Here is a 5,996-nt window from a genome sequence, read left to right as displayed (position 1 = left end):
ATCCGCTCTTACCTACCTCATGGTGGGTGAAGGATGCGGATCCATTTGGGAGTGTCACTAGAAGTAGTGCATAATATGAAGTTTCCCAGATTATGACATAATAGATTAGCTGAAATAGTCTATTTTATTTGTATTTTTTTATTTTGAAATTGTTAATAGTAGCAACGACTTAGCTCAGATTGAAGCATCTTATCTAATGGTTGAGATGTAAGTGTCTCCTCTTTGTGTGCGAGGAGACAATTTAACACACTCTGACAAAGAGGAGATGCTTTTGTTTTGCAACAAAATATTTTTGCAAAGATCTTTCATCCCACTTGTTATGATTCTGAGAAACAAACTGGTTTAGTCTAAATGGGATTTTCGGACAGAAACGGTTTGAATGAAATTTTCCCACCATCTCGATTCCTGGGCTCTGGGGTGTTTTCATTTGTTAGAACAGGAGTCAGAACTGGTTGCTTCTCTTTCTGGCTCTGCCATCGCCTTGTTGTGTAGGCCTTGGGTAGGTCACTTCCCTTCTCCCATCTGTCCAATCGGAAAAGGAACAGTTCTCGAACTATGGGCAGTTTAGAGCCCAAGTGAGATAAGGGGTATTAAAGCCCTCTGTGAAGGAGAAAGGGGATTTTCACAGTGTTTAGCACCAAGGAATTCTAAAGTTTGCTAAAATGTCTAGTCTGTGGAAACAAGAAATGGTCGGGGCCAAACTTATTAACCACTGCCTTTTTAAAGCCCATTCAAAGATGTGAGTCCCTATCTTTTAGGTACCTGTGGTTCTTTGCCAGCAGCAGAGAAGAGGTTCCTGCCTCCGTTTTTGTGGCCTTAACAAACCAGGTGTTGTGCCCCAGTTCTCGTCTGAGACCCCTGAAAAAGAACATCTTCCCATCCATGAACAAGACAGGACCTATCTTTCAAAGGGGAACAAAAAGACCTCTGGGACTTACAGACTAGCTAGCCTGACTGCCATAGCTGGAGAGATCCTGCAATACATTCTTAAACACTCAGTTTGTCAGCAGCACCTACAGGATGATTTGGTTCTTATGACTAGTGAGCGTGGAATTGTCAAGAACAAATCATTCCAAACCAATCCTCTTTCCTTCTTTGGCAGGGTTCTGGGCCTGGTAGAGGTGAGTAAACAATAGATGGGATCTAGCTTGGTGTTACTAAGGCTTTCGACACAGTCCCATAGGACATTCTCAGAAGCAAACGAGGGAAATGTAGTCCAGCTGCAATCAGTGTAATGTGGGTGCAGAGCTGGTTGAAAGCCAAGACTCCAGGAGCCCTTCTCCATGTTTAGCTGCCCAACGGGGAGGGTGAACCTAGTGGGTCTGGCAGGGATCAGTCCGGTGTCAGGTACTATTCTATATTTTCATGAATGATTTGGAAAATGGAGTGGAGAGCATGCTCCTAAAGTTTACAACTGACACCAAGCACTTTGGAGCACAGGATTGAAATTCAAAACACCCTTAACAAATTTGAGACTTGGTCTTCTTGAGCCAAACTCCATGTTAGGGCTCTCTCTCTACACTGGGCTGAAGTGAAACCCCAGAGCCAAGCACTCCTCCTGGGCAGTGAGCTCCGACCTTGAATGGTCAGATGCTGCTTAGCACTGTCAGAGCAGCTTTTGCTGGGGGATTCTCCCAGCACTTTCCAATAGCGGGAAGGTATGAAATCCCCATTTGACTGCTGGGGACAGAGCCCGAGAGTAGGGAGCAACTTGCCCAAAGTCCCCAGAAAAAGGAAAACAACCAGCAGAGGAACCAATAGGAAACCCAGCAATGGAACTCAGGAATCCTGGGGGTGTGCTGTGGTGACCAGACGTCCCAATTTTATAGGGACAGTCCGAATTTTGGGGTCTTATCTAGGATCCTATTACCCCAAACGCTGTCCCGATTTTTCACACTTGCTGTCTGGTCACCCTAGGGTGTGCACATGTGTGGGTCCCAGCTGCTCCCTGCCCCCCTCATTGAAGCAGATGTGCAGGGTTACTGCCCTGGGAAGTGCAGGGCACCAGTGGATGTGGGGTTGGCTGGAGGTAGGGTCTGGCTGGGCTGCATGGCTGGCTGGCTTCAGGCAGCGGGGTGCATCAGGGGTTGGCTGGAGACAGGGCAGGGAGGATGCGGCTGGTGCAGGCAAAGCAGAAGGTGCAGGGCTGGCTGGAGACAGAGGCTGACTGCCGGCAGGGCAGGGCAGGGGGTGCAGGGCTGGCTGCAGGCAGGGCGTGGGGCAGGGCCGGTGCAAGAAAGTTTCATGCCCTAGGCGAAACTTCCAGCTTGCACCCTCCCCCCCCCCGCACCCCTGCCCTGAGGCGCCCCACCCGTGGCAGCTCCCCCCTCCATCCTGAGGCTCCCCTCTTGTGGCAACTCTCCTGCTCTGCCCTGCGGCACCCCCGTCGCCCGAGCTCACCCCTTCTCCGAGCACGAGCACCCCGAGCACGCCGTGGCCGCTTCACTTCTCCCACCTCCAAGGCTTGCGGCGCCTAAGCCTGCCAGGCAGTCAAGCACCCTCCTCTGAGCCACAGCAGCCCTGACAGTTGACAATAGAGGCACCTTAACCCCTGACTTCCTTCAATGTGTCCCCCTCGAGGGTCCAGCTCCGATCACCAGATACTCGGGGTATGTCTATACCACCTGCCGAATCGGTGGGCAGCGATCCATCCAGCGGGGGTTGATATATCGCGTCTAGTGTAGATGCAATACATTGAGTGCTCTCCCCTCACCTGCTGTACTCCAGCTCGGTGAGAGGCGCAGGCAGAGTCTACGGGGAGCTGCAGCAGTCAATTTACCGAGACTGTGACATTATAATTGTTAGGCCTGAATAAAGATATAGCAGACAAAACCAGGTATGCGAACCTGACCAAAGTCAGGCTAACAGAGGTTTGTGGGTAATCCCTGAGTGGAAAACACTGAGAAGCAGCAGCATGTCTCACAAGCGCTGGGAAAAAGTGAGATAAGAGAGAAGCTGCATTCCTGGCATAGTACCAGATGTGATGTGTTTGGGCAGCTCCTTCGAAGAACTGATAAGAGTCCTAGTTTCCCAGCCTCCTTGTTTTCGCTCCCTGGTTTTGTTCTTTGTTTGTTTTTAACTCCCCTACATTTCTAACTTTAGGCATGCATGTATACTAAAGGTGTCTAGTTTCTAGTTGTTAGAAGAAGGGGGTGGGTTGCTCCAGTGAATAATTTATGACGCGACGGAACTTGTATATAGGCTTGTACTAAGATGTAAAGAGCAGGCTGGTTCTCTCTGGAGACGAGCTGCTCTCTATTGATGCGTGCACTTGTCAATAAAGAGCTTTTGATCGGACCTTGCTGGTGTTGCCTGTCTCTCTCGCGGTCAGACAACGAACTTTGCCGTCTGGGTTAAAGTCCCTGACATAAGTATAATCTAATATCTCATTGAAAGGTGACAGGGCCAGAAAGAGTTAATTAACTCACCTCACCGACTGACCTGACCCGTGGGTGAACCTTAAAAACTGGTTAACAAGATATGTAAATGAACAGAGCTTTGAAATGCAAGTCTGCAGTGTTAGAGGTAGAAGGGGAGTGTTTGCTCAGGTCTTGTGATGTCAGCAAACAAGTCTTGTCTATTGCTATAGTTTTAATTCAAAGAGCAAAAAAAGAATATTAACATTTATGATGATACTTGAGTGAAATAGTATTATTGTCTGTGTCTCTTTGAAGGTTGTGGTAATCTGTATCTGAACTGTTTGATGAATGTACTAATTGCCAGGATGTTTGGAAGAAGAGTTAAGCCTATTGTTTTCTCAGGCTGAAAGGCTGCTGGAAATGTTTAAGAACCTGGGACACGATCCTTCTTCATCTCAGATCTGCATTGGGTTTCAAGAGGGGGAAACCTTAAGCCACAAGGATTGAGATCCCCAGTCATTGACTGGAGCCACCCTGAATATGGACATTGGATTATAACCTATGGACTATTTCTAAAAGGACTTTTGGCAACTACAAGCTCATGTCTACTTTGTATCTGAACCTCAAAAATTGAATTCAAGTCTATATGTCTATTAATCTTTTAACCAACACTCACTCTCTCTCTTTTCTTTTCTAATAAATTTTAGCTTAGTTAATAAGAATTGGCTATAGCATGTATTTTAGGTAAAATCTAAGTTATAATTGAACCTGGTTATGTGGCTGATCCTTTGGGATCGGAAGAATCTTTTCTTTTATATGATGAAGTAAGATTTTCAGGAATCATCATCATATCTAACAGGTGTGTCTGGACGGAGGCCTGAGGCTGGGTACTTTAAGGGAACTGCGTGGTTTAAACTTCTAAGTAACCAGTGAGGTACTACAGAAGCTGTTTTGTGCTGGCTTGGTAAATCTAAGTATTGAAATAACCAGCAGCGTTTGGGATTTGTCTGCCCTGTTTTGTTTGCAATTCACTCTGATTGAGTGAGCTGAGCTGGCTCCCACGGGCAGCACCGTCACACCTACAGCCAGGCTGCAGAGGTCCGGGGGATCTTAGGGGCCTTGAGGTGCACAGATACCTATGTCCAGGCCATAGCGGTCTCTGGGGGGCTTAGAGAGTTTGGGGGGGACACAGATACCAATCTCCATGCTCTAGGGTCCCATGGGGGCTTAGAGGGTTCGTGGGGGGCACATATTCCTACATCCAGCCTGTAGGGTTACCAGGGGGGCTTAGGGGGTTAGTGGGGGGCAAAGATACCTACGTCCAGGCTGGAGGCATCCTGGGAGTCTTAGGGGATTTGTGGGGGCCAAAGACACCTATGATGTCCAGGCTGTAGGGGTACCAGTGAGTTTTAGGGGTTCGAGTGGGCACAGATACATATGTCCAGGCTGTATCGTTCCCAGGAGGGTTAGAGGTTTCGTGAGTGGCACAGATATCTACGTCCAGATTGAAGATGTCCCGGGAGGGGAGGGTTAGGGGGGTTGTGGGAGTGCAAATACCTATGTCCAGGCTGTAGGGGTTCCTGGGGGCTTAGAGGGTTTCTGAGGGGCACATATACCTACGTGCACACTGGAGTGTCGCAAGGGGCTTATGGAGTCTATATGGGGAACAGATACCAATGTTCTGGCTTTATAGGTCCCTCGGGGGCTTAGGGGGTTTGTGGGGGGCACAGATACCTAAGTTCAGGCTGGAGGGATCTATGAGTGTCTTAGGTGTTTGGTGGGAGGCACAGATACCTACGTCCAGGCTGCAGGGGTCTCGGAGGGGCTTAGGGTCTGTCACGGAGTGTGGGGGAGTCCGGTCCTGCACCCCTCTTCCTGGGACTCACAGTGACTCTCAGCCAGCCAGTAAAACAGAAGGTTTATTGGACAACAGGAGCGAAGGATACGGCAGAGCTTGGAGGCACAAGCAGGACCCCACAATCAAGTCCTTCTAGGGGTTCAGGAAACTTAGTTCCCAGTTTGGGAATCCCTGAATTCCAACCACCCAGACCAAAACCGAAACTGAACTAACCCAACTCCCTCCAGCTGGCCATTTGCTGTGTCCAGCTTCCCGGGCAAAGCTCAGGTTACAGGCTGAGCACGTGTCCGGTCCTAAAGTCACCCCCTGCTCTCCCATCCCCCACACAGACAGTCCCTACTCCATCACAGTAATGCACAGAGCATTTCCCGCATGGAGCAACAGTGACACCATGTGGCCACGCACAGTAACGCACAGAACATTTCCCATATGGAGCAACTGTGACACCGTGTGGCCAGGCAGGGTAATGCACAGAGCATTTCCCACATGGAGCTACATTGACGCCTTGTGACCACACAAGCTAATGGACAGAGCATTTCCTGCATGGAGCAACAGTGACACCATGTGGCCATGCAGGGAAATGCACAGAGCATTTCCTGGATGGAGCAACAGTGATTCCATGTGGCCACGCAGGGTAATGCACAGAGCATTTCTCTCATAGAGGAACAGTGACAACATGTGGCCATGCAGGGTAATGCACAGAGCATCACGCCTATGTAGAGGCTGTAGTGATCCCTGGGGGGCTTAGGGGCCGTGGGGGGCACAGATAGCTACGTCCA

The sequence above is a fragment of the Gopherus flavomarginatus genome, unplaced genomic scaffold, assembly GCF_025201925.1.
Source record: "Gopherus flavomarginatus isolate rGopFla2 unplaced genomic scaffold, rGopFla2.mat.asm mat_scaffold_49_arrow_ctg1, whole genome shotgun sequence".
Taxonomy (NCBI): domain Eukaryota; kingdom Metazoa; phylum Chordata; order Testudines; family Testudinidae; genus Gopherus; species Gopherus flavomarginatus.
Note: the sequence above shows the minus strand (reverse complement) of the source record.